At 37.6% G+C, this 12,807-nt stretch overlaps 1 protein-coding gene across 1 annotated transcript in view; it reads right to left on the reverse strand.

Annotated features, from left to right (window-relative positions):
- Positions 1-10,751: 10,751 nt before the first annotated feature.
- LOC126820625 (dnaJ homolog subfamily C member 9) overlaps positions 10,752-12,807 on the reverse strand; it is an 11,580-nt gene continuing 9,524 nt past the window's right edge. Inside the window, exons 5-6 of the mRNA XM_050548707.2 lie at positions 11,811-12,807; positions 10,752-11,498 (exon numbers count right to left, since the gene is read on the reverse strand). The exon at positions 11,811-12,807 is cut by the window's right edge and continues 663 nt beyond it. The gene's annotated coding sequence lies outside the window, so the exon portion shown is untranslated. The remainder of the gene's footprint in view (positions 11,499-11,810) is intronic.

Below are 12,807 nucleotides of genomic sequence, written 5' to 3' on the forward strand. Positions count from 1 at the left end.
CGGAGAAGAATTTGGTTATCAAGATTTTCCAGGACGGGATAGCGCGTTTAATTACGATTAGTCGAATTTGAATAATAGAGTGCTTTCAAAAGTATTGAAATGAAATTGAACCATATGTTAGTCCCTAAATGCCCCCCCCCCCCTCCTGTACCAAACTCATAAATCGTTCCATCTCTCTCTCTCTCTCTGGGGGTTTGAATGGCCGAATGGTTAGCACGTGCGCGCTGTATCATACGGTCTGTCATTAAGTGAATTGGCGTGGTTTTGAATCCCCGGTTGTACGTGACAAGGAGTAGTGTCGCCTGCCTAACCTCGTAAGTTTTCTCCGGGTCCTCCGGTTTCCTCTCACTGCTAAAGACCCCTACGCGCAGGCGATTATTGAAATAAAACTGAACCACATGTTAGTCCCGAAATGACCTAGTTTGTGTCGAGTGGACGTTAAACCCAATCTCTCTCTCTCTCTCTCTCTCTCTCTCTCTCACACACCCACACATTAACCTCTAGTGTAGATACTTCATATAGTCAAAACAATGTTTTATTTTAATCCCTGTGAGTGGGATGTTGATATGCGACATTTAAAGTAGCTAAGTCTCTAACTCAATATCATCCAAAATCTTCAACATTGAAAACACGATTTATTTGTCAAATTAAATCAACATTCATGTTGTGATCTTATCGGAAAAAGATGGGCTTTTGATATCCAATATTTAAGACAAAATAAACATTTTACCATTGGTACACGAATCGTGTACCATAATGCGCTTCAGCACCAGTTGTATCAAGAGACTCGAGGGACGAGGCTAGACACATTGCACCAAATCAAACGGCGTATGTAGACTGGAATAACAAGACGCTAGAAATTTGCACTCGCTTGAGACTGCTGGCTTATTTCGCCGAACATAACTGATTTGAAATTGGAGTAAAAACGGGAACCATTGAATGTAAATCAGTTTATATACATTCATATTACAGTATTATATGCGTTGCGACCCACTTTTGTCAATTTCTAGGTCCCAAATGTTAGCGATTTAGCTCCTTTAACCTCATTATCTAAGGATGTAATGTGTGTTTTCCCGTTTAAATAATTATGTCGACGACCTTGACTTCTGCGGTTAATGAATGAGCTCTCTGTCGGGGAAACGGTGTAAATCCTGTATGGTTTTTTTTTTAATTTTAATTTTACATCCTTAGTACTCCGATTGTTGAAGGCAGTTAATCACATGAAAGAGGTAGATTAATCATTATGAAATAACGTCATTTGATGAAAACTTAGTACATGTACATAATTTTATATAGTTCACGAAAGAAATGAAATGAAATGGGGTTTAACGTCCTACTGTTCTGCTCCGAATGGGCCAATGGAGACGGGTATACGCCATGCAGTGCGCTATGAGAGAAATTTTGCCCGGCCAGCGGCACTGTCGAATTCCACTTGCCAAGGGATCTTTTACGTGCACGCCAATGTGCACATGTACACGGGGCCTCGGTTTTCCGTCCCATCCGAATGACTAGACAGCTGTCCTTGTCAGCCCCTCCGTCCTAAACCACTGACAGGGGGAAACCACGTTGGAAAATCCCGATGAACAGTTCACGGAAGCCATGGTGACTCACCAACCCGGACGTCCTGGGATCAATGCTGCAGGGTGGAAGACTAATTGTCAAGGAACAGCGTCTCTAGTCCCGTATACAAGTTGGCAGTTGTAGAATCCGAGAGAGAGAGAGAGAGAGAGAGAGAGAGAGTTGGGTTTAACAGAGCACTGATAAAGTATTTATGCATTTCGTGGGATTCGATTAATTTTTGACTGAATTATGACCCTTTGTTAACTTAAAATGATTGAACTTTTTGAAAAGAGAGAAAAAGAGAAATAAGATTTATCATCCACTCGACACAAACCAGTTGATTTTGGGACTAACATATCGTTCAATTTTATTCCAACAATTCGCTTGCACATAAGGGTCTTTACCAGTGGGAGGAAACCGTACAGCGGGGAATAAAAATGATTGACCTTACGATTAAACGCTAACTATTCGGCCGTAGCGTCGCTCTCCGTACACATTGGTGGACACATAAATTGGAATAACCCTCGACAGCTTAAATTGTCTGCGATATCACCTCGGTGGAAGCGGACGTAAAATACATCTAACTCATCATCATCGACAGCTTAAATTCGGAATTGGAAATAAGTGTAGGCCGTAGAACCAATGTCCGGACAAAATGTCCCTCGTGTGTTTTGATGCTTATAGACTCATTATATAATATTGTACATTCATAAATGATCACCCCAGATGTTATGTTATAATTGTATGATCAACTTTTGTTTAAACTGTGTATGCTGTCCGTAGTGGATACAATGATAAAATAAAATCTTATCGTATCTAGCACACTGTATGGCGTATATGCCCGCCTTCATTAGCCCAGTCATTTCATTTGTTTTGTTTTTTTAACAAGCACTTGGAGAATCAGTACTGTGTATGCGTAATCGTTTAACATGGATTCTGCAAGAGCTAAATCTGCCTATTGCAGGTCTTTCTTTAGGTCTGAAATGTTATCTAAATTATTAATTAGACATTAATTAACTTAAACAGACAATAATCAACTCTCGGTGGCATCGCTAGGCTGTGATGTTTATTGGATTAGGTTCCGATTTGCTGTTCGACTTCCATTCATAATTAAATCATGAATTGGATAATTGAGACTATGTTTTTATCCTATTGACTTTAGTAATGATGATCGAGGCTAGGCCGAAAATTCAATAGCTAAAATCTCGGTTCATAGTGGATCAATTTGACTGAAATTTTCAGGAAATTCCCTTTACATTATCTACTTTTTAACTATTATAGTGAGAACTGTCAGCTCTTATATATCAATCTCCCATAATGTATCTTTAACCAATCTGGTCTTATTGTGTTCAATCTTCAAAGGTAATTTAACTGTCTTTAAACATTTTGGAAAAACCTACGGTATGAATTAAAGTGAATGTAAAGAAACAAAAGTTGTGGTTTTTCGAAAAAGTCGGAATCTGTAAACTCTACTAAAAGTGAAATTAAGACAGTCAAATTCTTGTTGAAATTGTTTTAAATGATAAATATTTAGTCTCACATATTATTCCCAACCTGTCATGGTATAAAACATCTGTATATCGACAGAAAAAGCCTTGTATACCGTGTTTAAGTTCATAAATAGCAGAATTATGACACCGACGACAATTTAGCCTATCTGGGAATGGGGGTATCTGAAATGATTCATGTGGTCAACGTTGTAAGTCAGTAAAAATAATAAACTGGGTCAGTGAGTGAGTTAGTCTGCATGTCGCAATGTCTGTTACAGCAAAATAACTTCTTGGAAAATAAGTAACTTGTGGAGATGCCTCCCGTGACATTACAAATGAAATATATCAATAAAACCTGTAGATAGCCCACAGCAAAGATTATAGCTTATGAGACCTATTAAAATCGGTCATTTATGGTTTTCAACGCCCTGGGGTATAAGAGAAAGCTGATTTAAAGGGTACAGATTGTAGCGCCATCTATATAATCTTAGTAGCCAATGAAAATAGCGAAGACAGCCACGTGTCACGCGTCATTCCTTCACTTCCTGTAAATAAAGTCGATCGAGCAGAAGCTTCTCACCGAACTATTTTCATTTCGACGTTTTCTCAGCAAATCAGGTAAATATGGAATTATTTTTCACGATAGTTTTAAAATAATAACGTTTATTTTTCAAGTAATTAAATGAAAAACATATTTGGTAAGGTAAATACTGAAACATTGGTGACAATCTGGCGACGAATGATGCAAGATTCTTTTCTCGATGAAAATTGTTAGTTGTCGACGTGTCAAAGAATTTTACATTTATAATCGGTTCTTTGAAATTTTAAAAACATTAATTTATATAGATGTGTTGTTTATTGTGTAGATATCGGTATGTAATACACTCTATCTGAGAGTGTCAATTTAATTCTTGTGGGTAGAAATTCTACTCAATGTTCAAATAGATTTAAGTACGTAGTACGAAAAGCGAAGTTAAGTAACTCACAATTATTTGTCTCAACAAATAAAATTTATGAGTTATTTTAGTAAGTAGCCTAACCATTGTTCGATCAGCAAAGTTTGGCAATCACAATTTTTTTTCATACAAAGTGGATATTCAACCACATCTTGTTACCGTCTGGCAAAACTGAGGAATCTGACCAGACTTGAATTTTTTTTTTTTTTACTGCACTATGCAGTTATTTTTAGTGTCTTCCAAAATGACCTGTAGATTCCTTGCAAGTGTGTGTGGGGGGGGGGTGGATGGCAGAATGGTTAACGTGTGGGCGCCGTTGCCGCTGTATCATAAGGTCGGTCATTTAGTCAACTGCTGAATCGGCGTGGTTTTGATTACCCGGTTGTACGACTACGTTACAAGGAGTTCGGTTGCCTGTCCAACCTCGCGGGTTTTCTCAGGGTCCCCTGGTTTCCTCCCACTGCTAAAGACCCCTACGCGCAAGTGAATTATTGAAATAAAATTGAACCATGTGTTAGTCCTGAAATTACCAAGTTTGTGTTGTGTGGATGTTCAACCCCATTTCTCCCCCTCTCTCTCTCAGAAATATAGTTTGGGTAAAAGCACTTAATTTGATAATATTGTAATGTTAGTTTAATCAATATGTTTTGAATTTCCGTACTTGTATTTAAGTATTTTGTTATATTTTTCAGACATCATGGATCAGGTTATGCAAGTAGTAGAACCAGCGAAACAGTTTGTTAAAGATTCTATTAGATTAGTCAACAGATGTACGAAACCAGATAGAAAAGGTTGGTCAATCAGTTCATTCTTAATGTTTTTTTTGGACGATATTATTGGTGCCATAAGTGACGTAAATATATGGTAGGGTGACCCGTGCACTCTACAGAAAGTTGGTCTCGACACGGCGAATGTGCACGCTTCAGTTGCGTGTCTCGAACTGATTTCTGGCTACCCCACACTCCCTTTGAGTCTATAAATAGCCATGGCACGTGCAATTCTCTACAAATATATCAACTATTACAGCTGTAAAAAATCTATTGTTGACGATTTTGAATAGCAGTAAAATTGAGCTTCTTGGTTATTACAGCAGCTTTAGAAATTACGTTTCATTTATTTTTTAAATTGCTTTATCATTAAGTGTACCGTTAACAGCGACATCTTTTGGTTTAGTACAAATAATATCTCTGAATCACTTTCGTTAGTAGGAACATGATACTAGCAATAGTTTCATTTTACTTTTACAAGTTTCTTAAAACAATTGTTGAGTTGGCTAACGTGCGTGTTTCTAAATTCAATTTCTTGTTCCAGCATTGTTATGTTTCGTAAAAAGGTAGTCTTGATTATCCAGACCTGTCAATCAGACGTAGAATGGTCAAAAGACTGTTTAAGCGAGACTAATTTCAAAACAAGGGCACGTAACATATCTTTTACTCAAAAGTGTCTGGATGTTATGGACGACACTTGGAACCAGTTTTCAGTCTATTATTTATAGATGATTAAATGGTCATAGCTTATTAAGTACAACATGATCGTTTATTTAGTGACTATAATTGTGTGAAACTGATTTAAGGCTTGGTATATATAAATATTGTGGCGTAATTGTCAAGATATTTGGGGATATTTATTTATGGTGGGTCACCCTATATATGGACATTTCATTTGACATGCAATAATACTTAACAAGTTACTGCTGCTGTTTTTCAATAATAAGAAAGTGAGTGGCCATGGGAATGTGACGAGAAAGTTTAAAGTTTGATCCTAGTGTTGATCACAAAATATCCAATACAAGTCATTCTAGTTGTTCGGATGGTATGAAAAATTAATGCAATGTGTGCCATTGGCGTGCACATAAAAAACCATATTGACAGTTGAAATTGGACAAAGAAAGGGCACCATCCGAAGAAAATTTGCCTTCTAGCACACTGACAAATGTCCATGTGGGGTTAAGTTAAACCATTTCAAGGTTGCATAACTGGGTTGGTGAAGATGAGCATGCAGAGTGCTATGAGGGAAAAGTGTTCCTGGCAGATGAATTGTCAGCTAAGTAAACTGTGGTTTACACACATGCTCTGTGTACATACATGTATATCATTTTAACTTGGATTTTTATGTGATTTTGGTTCTTTTTTTTTTTTAGAATTCCAGAAAATTGCCATGGCAACAGCTATTGGATTCTGTATTATGGGTTTTATTGGATTTTTTGTAAAACTTATCCACATCCCAATCAACAACATCATTGTGTAAGTAAAGTTTATTTTTTCACAGTATTTAAGACTCCTCTTTAAGGTTGAACTTGAAGTATATAAATATATATACATTGTACTGAATGCATATATATTTATATTTTGTACAGTGTATCAAATAGCCCATACAGGGTTTAAAATCCCTGGCATTGGCTGAATTAATTCAACTTGTGTGTCTGAACAAAGAGGTGGACCAATTAAACCAGTTTAAAACCTGGGTTCTGTACCAGTCTCTTGGGGTTGGATGGACGAATGGTTAGCACATACGCGCTGTATCGTAAGGCCTGTCATTGAGTCAACTGGTGTGGTTTCGACGATTCCCCGGTTGTACTTGACAAGGGGTAGGGTCGTCTGTCCAACCACGTAGGTTTTCTCCAGGTCCTCCGGTTTCCTCCCACTGCTAAAGACCCCTACGTACAAGCGAATAATTAAAATAAAATTGAACCACATGTTAGTACTGAAATGACCTTGTTTGTGTCAGTGGACGTTAAGCTCCATTTCTCCCCCTCTCTCAGTAACATCTCTTAATTTTTGGGATCATATTACTGAAATACTTTTTGTATTCTTTAACATATTTTCTTTTCAATAATAACTTTGCTTTCTTTATTTTTCAGTGGATCTTAAATACTCGAAGGACTGGAAATCGGAAAACACACAGGAAATTTTTTGTCATTCATCATCCAACACTTTTAGAGACCTTGTTAAACAATTACAGCATCACAACTTCTTGACAGTTTGACTTATTTTTTTTTTTTTATATCGGTAACAGTGTTGTGAAATTCCGACAATTAAAGAGACAACTTCTATAATATAAAGAGATATGTATGTGTTGAAAGAAATATGAAAAGGACATGGAATTTAATTTTGTTTGCTGGCAAAAAGTTGTACAATTACTTGTGAATTAATAGTCATGAAATTTTATAAATGTATCATAATAATTTAAGAAAATAAAAAATGAATTTGTAATTGCTAATTATTACCAATGGCATGTTTGTTGTGCCAAGTGAGTACAAGTTATACCTCTTTAGGGGTCATCTTCAGAAATGAAATGGAGTTTAATGTCCTACGGTTCTGCTCCCACTGGGCTAATGAAGACGGGCATACGCCATACAGTGTGCTATGAGGGAAATTTTGCCCGGGCAGCGGCACTATGGCCTCCTTTACGTGCATGCCAATGTATACACAGGACATCAGGTTTTTTGTCCCATCTGAATAACTAGACACCACTCTAAAGGGGAAACTTATATCTTGAGGATAGGGTGGTCAAGTGATCTAACACATCTGCTTTAGATTTTAAGATCTGTTATTGAGTCATGTGGAATGGCTTGTACGTGTATGTGTCATCTGTCCAACCATATGGGCTTTCTTCGATTTCCTCCCACTGCTAAAGACCCTTATGTGCACGCGAATCATGGAGTACATGTTCATCCAAAAATGACAGTTTGTGTTAAGTGGACATAATTTCTCTATCTCTGTTTTGTCCATGGATTTTTCTTGTGGATGTTTGTGTGCAGTGCTGTCCGACTGAGCTTATTATTACATATGCAGCTGGATTGAATACAACAGAATAGCTATGCGAAAAGCGCAAATAAAAATTGAGCAATTAAAATAAACATGCACACACTACCATACTCTTCAAGTTATATACCCCCATTTTGAAATGTGCTCATTACGGTTTTCATCCAGGTCTCTGAAATCTACTTCACGGGCAGACGGGAGGGGGAATGGTTTGCATGTGCATGCTGCATCAAAAAGTCTGTCATTGAGTCAACTGGCGAGGTTTTGATTCCCTGGTCGTATGTGACAAGGAGTAGGGTAGCCTATCCAACCTTGTGGGTTTTCTCCGGGTCTTCCCACTGCTAAAGACCCCTACGTGTATGCAAATTCTTGAAATAAAATTGAATCATATGTTAGTCCCGAAAAGACCTAGTTTGTGTCAAGTGGATGTTAAACCTCATTTCTCTCTCTCAAAAAAGAATTGGCGCATAAGATAAACACCCACACACACTACCTGTCATGTTTTATAGCCCATTTTGACGATGCCTCAGTGAGTAAAGCTCACCACCAGCTGGGTTGTTCTGATTTCAATTCTGACTTTGGTCCAGAAGATCCTTGGGTCTTTCCTGTCGGGTTACCCTTTGTCTGTGTTTTAGGAAGGAAGGGATATAAAGCGGCCAGTTTGGAAAAAACAAGGTCCTGTGTCTACATTAGCATATTCAGGTAAGAGTACACAGTAATACGCTAACCTGATAAAATGTCCCTTATAGAACACTCTATACCGTCTTCTGTATCCAGGACCATGCTTCACAAAACATTCTGAGAATAAGTTAAGAATTTGTACAACTTTCAATCACTTTTGATAAGAAATATGTGTCATCCAGAAACACAGAACTTTGCACATAGTTTTTTATTGATGTATTTGATACATTAAAACAACAACCATTTTATAAAGGGCTATATTTTAGTTAAAATAAGGCAAACAATTCTGAGTAAATTCTTAACTTAAACATACATTATGCAAGATCTAAATCTGCCTAGCTATTAGTATTACAGGTCTTTCTAAGTCTGAGAATGCTTTGTGAAACTGGGACCTACAGAAAAAGTAGGAACTTCATTTCATTTCTGTATTATTATTGCGTGTGGCTGCCCTATGTTATCATCCATCTGAAATGTGTTATATGTCCATTGCGGTCGTCTGTCCAACCTCATGGGTTTTCTACGGGTCCTCCGGTTTCCTCTCAATGCTAAAGACCTCTGTGCACAAGCGAATTATTGAAATAAAATTGAACCATGGGTTAGTCCCCAAATTGCCTAGTTTGTGTTGAGTGGACGTTAAACCCATTTTTCTCTCTCTCTATGTCCATTATTTCATCAGAGAAATACTGATTATCCAGTGTGTATTAAAAGCTGAAAAGAATGGTGCTTGGTCATTTTGTCCAATCGAAAATTTGGCCTGTTTTTTATTTCCAGACAAGATATTGTGCTAATTATCAAACATTTAACTCTCACACTAAAAACAGTATAAACATTATACTTTGTTGAGCCCTATACCAGGTTGAAACAATATTAATTCATTTCAAGATACATAGTCTGCCCCCCCTTGTAACTCATTCGTTTGTATAGTCGTTTGGATGGGATGAAAAACCAAGGTCCTTTGTACTTAATGGCGTGCACGAAAAAGAACCCTTGACAGTTGGAATTCAAAATAAGAGTAGGCCATAGCACCACTGTCTGGGCAAAATTCCCCTCATAGTATACTGCATGGCGTGTGCCCGTCTTCATCAGCCAAGTAGGGGCAGAACAGTAGGACGTTAAACTCCACTTCATTTCTAATAGAGAAATGGTGTTTAATGTCCACTAGACACAAACTAGGTCTTTTCGGGACTAACATATGTTTAATTTTATTTCAATAATTCGCTTGCATGTAGGGGTCTTTAGCAGTGGGAGGAAACAGGATGACCCGGAGAAAACCCACAAAGTTGGACAGGGGACCCTACTCCTTGTCACATACACCAAGGGATTCGAAACCAAGCCAGTTGACTCAATGACAGGCTTTATGATACAGCGCGCACGTGCTTACCATTCGGCCATCCATCCCCACCCTCATTTCTAATAATGTCCCTATCTGATCTCAAAGTTTTTATTAAAGATACATTGTTCAAGAGCTTAATTTTCCTATTGCAGGTCTTTCTTAAGGCCTTAAATACATGTATTATATAAATTATAAAACATGCATCTAGATCTTCCTATTGCAGGCTTTTGACAGTTGACATGCATCATGCAAGAGCTAAATCTTCCTATTGCAGGCTTTTCTTTAGGCCTAAAATGTTATCTTAATTATTAATTAGACATTAATTAACTTCTACAGACAATCATTGCACATTTGGCTCAGAACAAAGTAATATGAAGGAAATTTTCAATATATTCATTTTACATAATCTATTTTTGAACTATTATAACAAGAACGGCTAGCTCTTTATCTAAATCTTACATAATGTATCTTTAAATAACTTACTTCAACAAATTGACCAATCTGATTGAAATTATACCTTTCCATTTGCTTTTCGCTTTCTGTTTATATTTAATGTTTTACCAAACTCGATTTGGTTTAACACTGGATAAAATATTTTTTTAATGTTAATTGGAGAGAGAGAAATGGGGTTTAACGCAGTGGGAGGAAAACGGAGGACCCGGAGAAAACCTACGAGGTTGGACAGGCGACCCTACTGCTTGTCACGTACAACCACGCCAGTTGACTCAATGACAGACTTTATAGTACAGCGATGTGTAATACACACAAATATAAAAAATTCAACGACTAGACAGCTGTTTTTGTCAGGCCCTCCCTCCTGCACCACTGACAAGGGGAAACCATGCGGGAAATATCCCATGAACTTTCTCGGCCAACACTGGGATCAAACCTTCGACCTATTGGCTAGAGAGCCAGCGTCTTACTTACTTATCCACTGTGGCTCCCATGGATAATATACAGCAATATATAAAATTCAACATTTTATTACAACTTTTGCAACATTTACACAAAATAAATTTTCCTATTGATCACTTAGCTGAATGCACAAATGTAGAACTGGACATATATATATCAGCACAAATAATTAGCACAACCGCAAAGCTGCATTACTTTGTTTCACTGTAAATGATGAAAAAGTTAAAAGCTATTCTGACACAAACTGATTTCAATGCTGGTTTAATAACATTTTAAAGTATTTTTCGTCTGTCTTGGGATTATTTCAATGCTGGTTTAATAACATTTTAAAGTATTTTTCTTCTGTCTTGGGACTATTTCAATGCTGGTTTAATAACATTTTAAAGTATTTTTGTCTGTCTTGGGACTATTCATAAATAAATACATATAGAAAGTACCAACCAATCTCTTGGTTATCATACTCCTACTTTATTTCGTTCTTTTATTTTTTAAGTGGCATTTAGTAACTGGGTAGATAAATAAACTATAACACATACTGATTTATTCCTTCTCAACGTCATCAAGCTAATTTAGTAATACAACAGAACAAAATTTCAAGCAACATATATGCCATGTATAAATGAAATGAAATGGGGTTTAACGTCCTACTGTTCTGCTCCTATGCTGGGCTAATGAAGACGGGCATACGCCATACAGTGTGAGGGAAAGTTTGCCCGGGCAGCGGCACTATCGCCTACTCTTATATCAAATTCCAACTGCCAAGGGATCTTTTACGTGCATTCCAATGTGGACACGGGACCTTGGTTTTTCGTCCCATCCGAACGACTAGACAGCTGTCCTTGTCAGGTCCTCCGTTCTGCATCAATGACAAGGGGGAAACCACGGCGGAAAATCTGGATGAACTTTCTCGGCCAATGCAGGGATCGAACACCCGACCTCCAGGCTAGCGAGCCAGCGTCTTACCCACTTAATCTCCAATGTGTTCATGTGCGCTTTACTTTGACATATAGCGTAAGACAATATGGCATTTACATAATAAAACAGGACAACAAAGAGCATACTTGATGAAATGTATAAATAAAAACTGTCATTTAGATAAATAACACGGGACCTTGGTTTTTCGTATCATCCGAAGGACTAGACAGCTGTCCTTGACTGGCCCTCCGTCCTGCATCACTGACAAGGGGGAACCACGCCGGAAAAATGCTGTGTATAGTTTCAGCTTTGTTGTTGTAGTTTTGTCTATATATGTTGCTTCAAATTTTGTTATATCAGTCGTTGTTGTTTATATTTTAGAGGAGAGCAGAAAAAAGCTTCCCTTAATCAACAAATTGAAAAATCGCTCCCCTAAAAAAGCTCTCCCAGTTTTGATAAGAAGAGTGATTTTGAATTTAACGAGAGTGATCTGATATCAAGGAGATGGAGAGTGATTAGTTGTGTGTATGGGAAATGGTTTTGAAGAATGATAACTGCATGTTAGGGGGTCATTCCTGGATTCATAAATGATATTACCCCCTGCCCACCGGACTTTGTAAAGGAGAGCGATTTTCAATTTTAAGGTGAGGGATAAAAAGCTCGCCTCGGTCAACATTCAGGTGAGCGGCAGGTATTTGAGAGTGATTGCTCGCCTTAAAAAACAATGACTGGTCATATTGTATTAGCTTGAAAACTTAGAGAAAATACTCTTCGCAAAATGTCGCCTAAATAGAGAGAGAGAAATGGGGTTTAACGTCCACTTGACACAAACTAGGTCATTTCGGGACCAACACATGGTTTAATTTTATTTCAATAATTCGCTTGCGCGTAGGGGTCTTGCCACGTACAACCGGGGATTCGAAACCACGCCAGTTGACTCAATGACAGACTTTATGGTACAGCGCGCACGTGCTAACCATTCAGCCACCCAATCCCCCGTCGCCTATATAATTCGGTACTCTTTTTCCATAAGTATGTGTTATAGTTGACTTCTTTCTTTGTTCTTGATTTTGTTTTCATTTAATTTTTTCAAATACAGGTAAAATTAACAATCCAGCATGGTATCAATAGCTACATGTATATCACCGGGTTGAAGATCTAATACCAGCAAGCAAATTCTTGACCACTGTGTA

The sequence above is a fragment of the Patella vulgata genome, chromosome 5 (genome assembly GCF_932274485.2).
Source record: "Patella vulgata chromosome 5, xgPatVulg1.2, whole genome shotgun sequence".
Classification (NCBI taxonomy): domain Eukaryota; kingdom Metazoa; phylum Mollusca; class Gastropoda; family Patellidae; genus Patella; species Patella vulgata.